The sequence below is a fragment of the Rattus norvegicus genome, chromosome 10 (genome assembly GCF_036323735.1).
Source record: "Rattus norvegicus strain BN/NHsdMcwi chromosome 10, GRCr8, whole genome shotgun sequence".
NCBI lineage: Eukaryota > Metazoa > Chordata > Mammalia > Rodentia > Muridae > Rattus > Rattus norvegicus.
In genome coordinates, this window is record NC_086028.1 from 4,630,676 (window position 1) to 4,642,758 (window position 12,083).

At 43.6% G+C, this 12,083-nt stretch overlaps 1 protein-coding gene and 1 long non-coding RNA gene across 15 annotated transcripts in view; both read right to left on the reverse strand.

Moving 5' to 3' along the window:
• Snx29 (sorting nexin 29) overlaps positions 1–12,083 on the reverse strand; it is a 413,817-nt gene that overhangs the window by 238,810 nt on the left and 162,924 nt on the right. The window lies entirely within an intron of this gene.
• Positions 810–12,083, reverse strand: part of LOC134480744 (uncharacterized) — a 31,464-nt gene continuing 20,190 nt past the window's right edge. Inside the window, exon 2 of the long non-coding RNA XR_010055505.1 lies at positions 810–12,077. This is a non-coding gene — a long non-coding RNA (uncharacterized LOC134480744). The remainder of the gene's footprint in view (positions 12,078–12,083) is intronic.

A 12,083-nucleotide genomic window follows, 5' to 3' on the forward strand; every position in this document is an offset into this window, starting at 1 on the left:
TCAGCACCTCATGGTACCTTCTCCAAAACTGACCATATATTTGGTCACAAAACAGGACTCAACAGATACAAGAAGATTGAAATAATTCCATGCATCTTATCAGATCACCATGGACTAAGGCTGGTCTTCAATAACAAAAAAAAGACAGAAAGCCCACATTATACATGGAAGTTGAACAATGCTCTACTCAATGATAATTTGGTCAAGAAAGAAATTAAAGACATTTTAGATTTAATGTAAATGAAGGCACAATATACCCAAACTTATGGGACACAATGGAAGCTGTGCTAAGAGGAAAACTCATAACTCTGAGTGCCTCCAAAAAGAAACAGGAAAGAGCATATGTCAGCAGCTTGACAGCACACCTAAAAGCTCTAGAACAAAAAGAAGCAAATACACCCAGGAGGAGTAGAAGGCAGGAAATAATCAAACTCAGAGCTGAAATCAACCAAGTAGAAACAAAGAGAACTATACAAAGAATCAACAAAACCAGGAGCTGGTTCTTTGAGAAAATCCACAAGATAGATAAACCCTTAGCCAGACTAACCAGAAGGCACAGAGTGTATCCAAATTAACAAAATCAGAAATGAAAAGGGAGTCATAACAACAGAATCTGAGGAAATTCAAGAAAAAGATCAGATCCTACTATAAAGCCCTATATAAAAAAATAAAACTGGAAAATCTGGAGGAAATGAACAATTTTCTAGACAGATAACAGGTACCAAAGTTAAATCAGGGTCATATAAACCATCTAAACATATAAATCAGGGTCATATAAACCTATTTCCTAAAGAAATAGAAGCTGTTAGTAAAAGTCTCCCCAAAAAAAAAAAAAAAAAAAAAAACAGGACCAGTTGGGTTTTTTGCAGAATTCTATCAAATCTTTATAGAAGACCTCATACCAATACTGTCCAAACTACTCCATAAAACAGAAACAGAAGGAGCACTACCCAAATACTTCTGTGAAGCCACAATTACTCTTATACCTAAACCACACAAAGACCCAACAAAGAAAGAGAACTTCAGATCAATTTCCCTTATGAATATCAATGCACAAATGCTCAATAAAATTCTCCCAAACAGAATCCAAGAACACATCAAACAATCATCCATCATGATCAAGTAGGCTTCATCCCAGGGATGCAGGGATGGTTCAATATAGGGAAATCCATCAACGCACTCTACTATGTAAACAAACTCATTAGATGCTGAGAAAACATTTGACAAAAATTCAACACACCTTCATGATAAAAGTCTTGGAAAGATTAGGGATTCAAGGTCCATGCCTAAACATAGTACAAGAAATATACAGCAAACCAGTAGCTAACATTCAACTAAATGGAGCAAATTAAACTTGAAGCAATCCCACTAAAATCGGGGGCTAGACAAGGCTGCCCACTCTCTCCCTACTTATTCAATATTGTGAGATGATGTCACAGGTGAGGCAGGTACAAGATAGAAGGAGGCCTGTCATTGGACAAGAAGGAAAGTTGGACGGGAGAAAAGTTTAAAGGAAGAGGAGAAGACTGGATCAGAAAGGAGGAAGAGACAGGAGACAGAGGGAGAGAAGCCTTGGCAGAACAATACAGCGGGTGACGTTAAGATTCCATGCTGTACCTTTTCAGGTTGTTACCAATGTTTTTAAGGGGATGGATGTGTATTGGGCTTTGTATGTTTAGGTGGGCAATTATATCTTATCAATTGGGTCAAAGGTTATTGTGTTGTGTGATCTTTCATGTAGCGATTTATGTGTAAGGAAGTGTGCAGCAGCTGGTCTGGGCCACCACAGAATTGGAATGTGTGCTTCTGGCAAGATATCCAGCAGATATCATGGGGCACTGGGGTGTAGACTTAGTGGGGGATAAAAAACCTCACTTTTTTTATTTTTTATATTTTTACAACAACACAATATAGTACTTGAAGTCCTAGCCAGAGCAATCAGACAACAAATGGAGGTCAGGGATACAAATTGGAAAAGAAGTAGTCAAAATATGACTATTTGCTGATGATATGATAGTATACTTAAGTGATCCCAAAAGTTCCACCAGAGAACTACTAAACCTATAAACAACTTCAACAAAGTGGCTGGATATAAAATTAATTCAAACAAATCAATAGCCTTCCTCTACTTGAAAGATAAACAGGCTGAGAAAGAAGTTAGGGAAATGACACCCTTTACAATAGTCCCAAATAATATAAAGTACCTTGGTGTTGAAAGGAAAATTATACAGATTTGAGGTTTAAAAATATAAAATTAAAAGAGTAAGTTTCAAAATTCACAGACTCAGGGCTAAACACTGTGAAAATCAAGTCCAGGCAGCCCTGCATGGACTAACAGACCATAAAGATAAAGAAAAGGAATGCAGGAACCAGCCCGAGTTATCAGGGCTGACTCAAACCATTTGGCAGGAGGGCACCTCCCCCAGCTTACTCAGAGCCATACCTTAACCAGATGTCCTTCAAACCCTGATAAGCCCCTGGCTTCTAAAAACCCAAACGCCCCAGTCAGCACGTACTCTTCTGCTGTGCTATAATCTCACTGCCATGTTTAAATGAGCCAATCACTTACAGCCGTGCCAAAAATTAGCCGCCACTGTTTGAAAGAGCCAATTGTGTGAAACTGTGCCAAACCCCCTAGCCTTCCCTATATAAACCCCTGACTTTTGAGTTTCGGGTCAACACCTCTGTCTCCTGCGCAGGATACCTGTCGACCCAGAGATCCCCGTAATAGATCTCCATAATAAACCTCGCCTTTGCTTATTACATCCAAAATGGTCTCTCTGTGTCTGGGGTCCGAGATTTCCCAGGACTTTAGAAAGGGTCTCTCTTTGGAGTTCTTTCAGTGTGACTCTAACCAAACAAGTGGAAGATCTGTATGATAAGAACTTCAAGTCTCTGAAGAAAGAAATTGAAGATCTCAGAAGATGGAAAGATCTCCCATGCTCATGGATTGGCAGGATTAATATTATAAAAATGGCCATTTTGCCAAAAGCAATCTACAGATTCAATGCAAACCCCATCAAAATTTCAACTCAATCCTTCATGGAGTTAGAAAGAGCAATTTGCAAATTCATCGGAATAACAAAAAAATCAGGATAGCAAAAACTATCCTCAACAATAAAAGAACTTCTGGGGGAATTACCATCCCTGACCTCAAGCAGTATTACAGAGCAAATGTGATAAAAAACTGTATGGTATTGGTACAGAGACGGGCAGATAGATCGCAGTGGAACAGAACTGAAGACCCAGAAATGAACCTATACACCTATGGTCACTTGATCTTTAACAAAGGAGATAAAACCATCCAGTGGGGGGAAAAAACAGCATTTTCATCATATGATGCTGGTTCAACTGGAGGTCAGCATGTAGAAAAATGCAAATCAATCCATTCTTATCGCCCTGTACAAAGCTTAAGTCCAAGTGGATCAAGGACCTCTACAGGAAACCAGATACACTCAAACTAATAGAAGAAAAAGTGGAGAAGAGTCTCAAACACATGGGTACTGGAGAAAATTTCCTAAACAGAACACCAATGGCTTATGCTATAAGATCAAAATCGACAAATGGGACCTCATAAAACTACAAAGCTTCTGTAAGGCAAAGGACACTGTCATTAGGACAAAACGGCAACCAACAGATTGGGAAAAGATCTTCACCAATCCTACATCTGATAGAGGGCTAATATCTGATATATACAAAGAATTAAAGAAGTCAGACTCCAGAGACACAAATAACCCTATTAAAATGGGGTACAGAGCTAAACAAAGAATTCTCAGCTGAGGAATACTGAATGGCTGAGAAATACCTAAAGAAATGTTCAACATTCTTAGTCATCAAGGAAATGCAAATCAAAACAACCCTGAGATTCTGCCTCAAACCAGTCAGAATAGCTAAGGTCAAAAACTTAGGTGACAACAGATGCTGGTAAGAATGTGGAGAAAAGAGGAACACTCCTCCATTATTGGTGGGATTGCAGACTGGTACAACCATTCTGGAAATCAGTCTGGAGGTTCCTCAGAAAATTGGACATTGAACTACCTGAGGATCCAGCTATACCTCTCCTGGGCATATACCCAAAAGATGTCCTAACATACAACAAAAACACATGTTCCACTATGTTCATAGCAGCCTTATTTATAATAGCCAGAAGCTGGAAAGAACCCAGATGCCCTTCAACAGAGGAATGGATACAGAAAATGTGGTACATCTACATAATGGAGTACTACTCAGCTATCAAAAACAATGACTTCATGAAATTCACAGGCAAATGGATGGAGCTAAAAAATATCATCCTGAGTGAGGTAACCCAGTCACAACAAAACACACATGGTATGCACTCACTGATAAATGGATATTAGCCCAAAAGCTCGAATTATTCAAGATACAATCCACAGACCACATGAAGCTCAAGAAGGACAATCAAAGTGCAGATGCTTCAGTCCTTCTTAGAAGGGGGAACAAAAATATTCATAGGAAGGGATATGGAGACAAAGTTTGGAGCAGAGACTGAAGGAATGGTCATTCAGAGCCTGCTCCTCCTGGGGATCTAGCCCATATATATACAGTCAATAAACCTAGTTGATGAAGCCATGAAGTGCATGTTGACAGGAGTCTGATATATACAGGAGTCAGAGCATGACAAATACAAAGGTGAATGCTAGCAGCAAATCATTGAACTGAGAATGGGATCCCTGTTGGAGGAATTAGAGAAAGCATTGAAGGAGATGAAGGGGCTTGCAACCCCATAAGAACAACAAAACCAACCAACCAGAACTTCCAGGGACTAAACCATTACCCAAAGAGTACACATGGACTGACCTATGGCTCCAGCTGCATATGTAGCAGAGGATGCCCTTGTTGGGCACCAGTGGGAGGAGAAGCCCCTCGTCCTGCCAAGGCTGGCCCCCCTAGTATAGGGGAATGTCAGGGTGGGGAGGTAGTGGGTGTTTGGGGAGGGAGAACCCTAATAGAAGAAGGAGATGGGATAGGGGGCTTATGGGTGGGAAACCAGGACAGGGAATAACATCTGAAATGTAAATTAAAAATAGCCAATAAAAAAACTGAGCTAAGTCTAAAGAATTAAAAAAAGAAAAAGATAGGCTTTCATGTAGCCCAGGTTAGCTTCCAACTGCCTCTACAAAGACTGCTCTTGAGCCTCCTCCTCCACCACCCAGGAGCTAGGATTACAGGTGTGCAGTGCAGGAGCCCACCTAGTGCTTGGGCATTCGGGCCATCTTGCAACTACAGCTCTATCTCAGGCACAGCATCATTCAGGTCCAGAACACCCATCTCAGTCATGTGACATTCTCCCTGTCTCAGTCATGTGACATTCTCCCCGAATTTACTCCATGAAGTTCCACAGCTACTGTGCTGCCAAAGCCTCCTTAGAGAAAGCAGATGGTCTTTGCTTTGTGCCATGGTTCTTTCTGTTTTGGAATGTTTACTGTGCTACTATAGACGTGGCTTTGATGTATAGAACCAACTAGCACAAACTTTAACTTTTAGCCAAACGAAAGGCTCAAAGTAAAAAAAAAAAAAAAACACCATGGATAATACCAGGAAGTACATAATGGTCACAAAGTGTGAGGTGACATAAATGTATCACTATTTTGAAAATTAAAGGTCATTACTTCAAATGAAAAAAAAGAATTTTAGAAATCAAATAACTTGCCCAAGGTTATTAGTTTTGTCTGACCCTCCATTCCCTGTCCAAGTGACATCCAAGCCTAATAAGTTTGTATCTAGCTACGTGCACAGACAGATGTCCTCTCTGTGCCTCAGTTTACCTTTCTAAATAACAGCAGATCAAGGAGCCCTGGGGACTGATGCAATATGTACAGTTCTTCTAACAACATCTTGGGATGTCATGGCAGTGCCAGTGTTCAGATACATGGATTTGGGGTTACAGGACAGAATGGATCCCCATCCTTACTGAGGTGACATTTAGAATAGAGCTGTGGCCTTACAGGTAAGCAATACTGTTTGAAACTACAATGTACCCTATAAAAATAGAAGGGGTGGGAAGGAGGAGAGGGTGTGGTCTAGGAGGAGCCTGGGTGGCAGAATGTTTTACAGAAGAGTCTACACAACTCCCAGAATCAGGATGGAGAACTGGATGCACTAAGCCACCAGTGGGTCAATTAAAATGCAAATTTGATTCAGAGGGGGTGAGGGCTGGAAGTCTGCATTTCTAACAATGTTCTAGGCAGGCTGCCAGACCCAAAACTAGACCAGAGGATAGGGCTGGGGAGACCCAGGAAGCTAGAAAGACTACAGCCAGGAATGAATCATGAAGGCCCCTGAGCCAGGATAAGGAATGGGAGCAGCCAAGGGAGGGTTTGGGGGAGAATGTGGAGCTATGTGAGAAATCCAGTATGGCTGTAAACACAGCAGATAAGCCAGCTGACTTCTAATGGCCAACCACTGCAGCCATCCAGCCAAGAAGGATGGTGGCCAGGACTGAGAGGACTGGGTAGCAGCCACAGAGGTGGAGAGAAGTCCAAAGGTCTTCATCTACAGGATTCCAGACCATCTTGCCAGCCAGCTGTCACCCGATCTGCCTGCTGGCCACCCTGCATTTTCCTTTCAAAGCTCAGGGGAGATGTAAATCATGGAGTAGGTGGCAGCAAGTGCCTCTCCTACAGCTTCCAGTGACTGCAGTAATTAATGTGTGCAAGTCAAAGCAATTACGCCTGCCGGATGTCAGAATAAACAACCAGAAACCCCAGACAGCACCATTCAAAGAATAATTACTCAAAACAAAACCAACGAACCTGTTAAGTGCATTTGGTAATTCTAGCATCAAAACACCACAATGAGACACATCTACAAAAATCTGTTCTCCTGGGCCAGTCAAAAGCTTGGCTTAAGGGTACCTCAACTCTACTAGCCAGTGATACTAAGTAGACATCACATCTAACCACACCCAGCTACTAGAAGACAGTGACTGAGGCCTGGCTACACAAGACCGTGAGGACTACCTCAAAGGAACCAGCGATGACCAGCCGGCTGCCATTTTAGGCTTTCAAGCTACCTTATGATGACGACAAACTGTTTGTGATTAAACCTCTGTTTCTCAAGGACTAGACTATACTCCACCTGTAATCTTAACTACAAATGTTCTGTACTGCCTGTTCCAGGAAACAGCAGCCAGCCTTTGTTTCAAAAGGTCATCATGGTCACTTGTTGTTATGACCACCTGTTGTTATAACTACTTTGCAATCATATTTTTGTTCCAAATTGTAATGACCATCTTGCAACCCTACCTTTGTTTCAAAAGCTTGTTGTAACTTGTTTTGACCACCTTGCTATGTTCTGCTCCTTAACCCCACCTATTCTGCCCACCAAAGCACCCATTTGGAAACCCCTACCCTTTAACAAGCCTTGTCTTCTTCACACCCACTGTTGACTTCTGGAACCTGCCTTAGCCCATGTACATGAATAAAAATCTTGCTTTAATTAATTGCTTGCTTTAGTTAATTTGGTCATGATGATTTGGCCTGGGAATCTTTCTCCTCCCATCTTTGGATTTAACAAAAGGCACCTAGTTTAATGGTGCTGAAAGATATTCCTAGCAGTCAAGATCTCTGTAAACTATGCTATCAAAGCTACCGTCATATACTGCTAGACTCCAGCAGACCTCCCCCTGTGAAGGCTTTCTAATCCTGGAGTCTGCTGTTATGACAACACACATTTTGTAGTACCCTACCAAACACTGCTGCAGTCACACCTTTGTGCAGTTCTGTGACAACCCGGAGCCTACAATAAGCAAGGGCTGCTGCAGGAGAAGGGCTGTGGAGGCTTAAGTGACAAAGTGAGGCTAAGTATTCTTCCTAGGAAATGACAAGAGCCAGGGTTCAAACTGGCAGTTCTGACTCCAGATAGAAGGGAACTAGCCCTCCATACTACCTTTGTCATACAGGGAACAATCCTAAGAGGGTCACAGATTTCCAGCCAGTTTCCATCATGGTTACAAGACCAGAGTGGCAACAGATAATGGCTGAGGATGCTCTGTTCAAACTGGTGCAAGTTTATGGAGCTCCTCCTCCACAGATATGCTCTCCAGGCTGGACCCTCACAGTCCCTCCCCGTGCCATGCCTTCTGACTCCTGCACCATGGCACACATGATTTTCTGTCTGGAACTCAACACCTTGTCAAACACCCATGAGCCTCACAGGCATCATCCCAGGGGATACTCACACAGTTGAAAACTGGCCAAGGACACCCAAGGACGGACCTGGGATTGCTTCATCTTAACAAATCAAACCTCCTGTGGGGGGTGGCAAGGGGGCGGGGCCTTCCCTTCCTGAACAGCTCAGCTCCAAAGCCAGGAGGGGTGAATTATTTAAAGGAGAGCTGATCAAATACCCAAATTTAGCCGGGTGGTGGTGGCAGCACAAGCCACTAATCCTAGCTCATGGGATTATCTGTGAGTTTGAGGTCTCCCCAGTCTAGAGTGAGCTCCAATTTAAACATGGCTACCTAGAAAAACCTGTCCAAAATAATTAAATTTTAAAAAGTAGCCAAATTTATCAGACCATTGAAGGCAGGCTCTTGCTACTCAAGGAAAATACTGTCAAAATTCAAGAGATTGTGGTAAACTTATGAGACTGTCACAAAGGAACATAGTAATATCCTCACTGGGCAAAGCTGGGGCGATTTGACCACTGAAATGGTTTTGCAAAATAAACTGGTTGCCATCTTTAAAAATGGCAAGGTCCTAAGAGTGAAAAGCTAGAGAGAGATGGCAATTGCATGGGCCACTCTGGTGTCCATTGTCCTGCAAGACAGGAGAGCTCTAGGACAGACGCACTGCAGTGCAGTATCCAAGTGTGAGGAAGTGCTGCCTGCTGACCCTCAGCACTGCACTGCAGTGCCCAAGGAGAATGCTTCACTTATGGGAAACGCACATTAGTATATAAAGGGTAGACACTAGAAGAACAACTCAGGTTCCCAGACCCTTCCGGGAACCACATTTCCTGGAGTAGAATCTGGAATTTCAACTTTAACAAACCTCCAGGCACTTCTGAGTCACCCTCTGCATCCACTCACTGCCATGAGCCCTCCTGTCACACTACATGGGTGACAAGCACCCAGCAGGAGCAGCGTTCTCCTTTAACTGCTGCCCAGGACACAAGAGGACATAAGAAGTCTTGGGCATTTTCTTTTCTTTCCAGATTCCTCAAATAACACAACATTCAAGGGCTTCCCAGAGACTCAGACTTCTCTGCTGCTCTGTGACTTGACCAGTGCAGCATCGTCTCCTTAGAGAGACTTGGGGGCGGGGGGAGGGGTATGGGAGGGAGAGGGAAAACGTGTGCTTAGATTCTAATGCCTTCTCTCTTTTCCTCACAATATTCCTAATCCCTTCTATCAAACCCATCTCGCCTCATTAGTCGCCTAGTAAGTTCTAGTCAGAATGGCAGGCTGGGTCCTACACTCCAGATCCAGTCAAGTAAGCAGACCAAACAGCGTCAGTAACTCAGAGATAATGAATGACAGACGACACACCTCAGACGATCCTGAGCTCAGAACCCTCTTCCTCAGATACATCCTACCTGTGTCCTCGGAAAGCACGTGTCACCTCTCCTGGGGCTGGCCCCGGTCCCTGAACCTAGGGAATTACCTTTATCTGATTAGTTGGGGGTCACAGCAGCCTCCTGCTGAACAGGGCTTTCTTAGGATCCAGTTCTAGAAGCTACTACAACCATGTCACAACCTACATTTGCTAAAAACAGTAATTCTGCCTGCTGTGGATGTAAACTAGAGAAGAGATATGCAAATGACACTTCGCCCAAAAATAGTCTCAAAGCCACAGCCTACAGTGGCCAGAGCCATGGTGCAAGAGAGTATACTCCTGTCCAGGGGGACAGCCATTACAGCAGCAGACTGCATGAACTCAGCCCTGCTATGGTGGGTCTGCGGACAAGTTCACATTTCTCATGCAATGCCAAGACCTTCAAACCTGGGTTTGCTGTTTTAACATGTGTGACTGCTAGCCTCGTAGGCCATAAGATGCCACATCTATTCCTGACGCTGACCTTCTGGAATTAGCTTTGCCACCTGTGAGACCTGAAGTCTACTTGGTAGTTGCTGTCCCTTTATTAGGCCAAGACAAAATGAATTAAGAACCTTTAAAGGCCTGTCAAAAACAAATAATCTAAATGAAATCATAAGCAAACAGCTCACAAACCCAAATTATGCCTCTGACCAGAAGACAGGAAAACCAAGAAAACTTTCCAGATTACAAAAGTGTAAAGGTAAGACATTCAAGCGTTGGGCCTGGCAGAGAACACTGTCTGTCGCTGAAGGCTCAGTGAGTTCGACTGATGGAATGGGACCATGCAGTGCTATGGTTTAGACATGATGTGTCCCCAGAGGGCCCTATGCTTGCCAACAGATGGACTCCTGGGAAGTGCTCCCTTCTAAAAGCTTTTCAGGAGCCAGTACACAAAGCCCTGATGGCATTCTGGAGGTAGGGCCTCACTGGAAGACGCAGGTCGCTGAGACCATGCCCTGGACAGACATATATTCTGTTCCCATTCCGTTTGTGTCTCTCTGGCTGCCTGAGGCCTTTCTATCTCTCTGTAACACTGAAACCACAGGGCCAGATGATGACCGACTGAGACAACTGAAATTGTGAGCTAAAATACATTTTCCTTCCTCTGAGCTGAGTATTTCAGAAATTTCCCACAGTCACAAAAAGTTGACAAACATATACCAAGCATCCTACACAGTAACACCACACAATGCTCACTTCCTGTATGTTACACCCGTACTGCAGTCACGATGATGCTGCAGTGCTCACTTCCTGTATGTTACACACATACTGCAGTCACTGATACTGCAGTGCTCACTTCCTGTATGTTACACACATACTGCAGTCACGATGATGCTGCAGTGCTCACTTCCTGTATGTTACACACATACTGCAGTCACGATGATGCTGCAGTGCTCACTTCCTGTATGTTACACACATACTGCAGTCACTGATACTGCAGTGCTCACTTCCTGTATGTTACACACATACTGCAGTCACTGATGCTGCAGTGCTCACTTCCTGTATGTTACACACATACTGCAGTCACGATGATACTGCAGTGCTCACTTCCTGTATGTTACACACATACTGCAGTCACGATGATACTGCAGTGCTCACTTCCTGTATGTTACACACATACTGCAGTCACTGATACTGCAGTGCTCACTTCCTGTATGTTACACACATACTGCAGTCACTGATGCTGCAGTGCTCACTTCCTGTATGTTACACACATACTGCAGTCACTGATGCTGCAGTGCTCACTTCCTGTATGTTACACACATACTGCAGTCACTGATACTGCAGTGCTCACTTCCTGTATGTTACACACATACTGCAGTCATGATACTGCAGTGCTCACTTCCTGTATGTTACACACATACTGCAGTCACGATGATGCTGCAGTGCTCACTTCCTGTATGTTACACACATACTGCAGTCATGATGCTGCAGTGCTCACTTCCTGTATGTTACACCCATACTGCAGTCACTGATACTGCAGTGCTCACTTCCTGTATGTTACACACATACTGCAGTCACTGATACTGCAGTGCTCACTTCCTGTATGTTACACACATACTGCAGTCATGATACTGCAGTGCTCACTTCCTGTATGTTACACACATACTGCAGTCATGATACTGCAGTGCTCACTTCCTGTATGTTACACCCGTACTGCAGTCACGATGATGCTGCAGTGCTCACTTCCTGTATGTTACACACATACTGCAGTCACGATGATACTGCAGTGCTCACTTCCTGTATGTTACACACATACTGCAGTCATGATGATGCTGCAATGCTCACTTCCTGTATGTTACACCCGTACTGCAGTCACTGATACTGCAGTGCTCACTTCCTGTATGTTACACACATACTGCAGTCACTGATGCTGCAGTGCTCACTTCCTGTATGTTACACACATACTGCAGTCACGATGATACTGCAGTGCTCACTTCCTGTATGTTACACCCATACTGCAGTCACTGATACTGCAGTGCTCACTTCCTGTATGTTACACACATACTGCAGTCACTGATT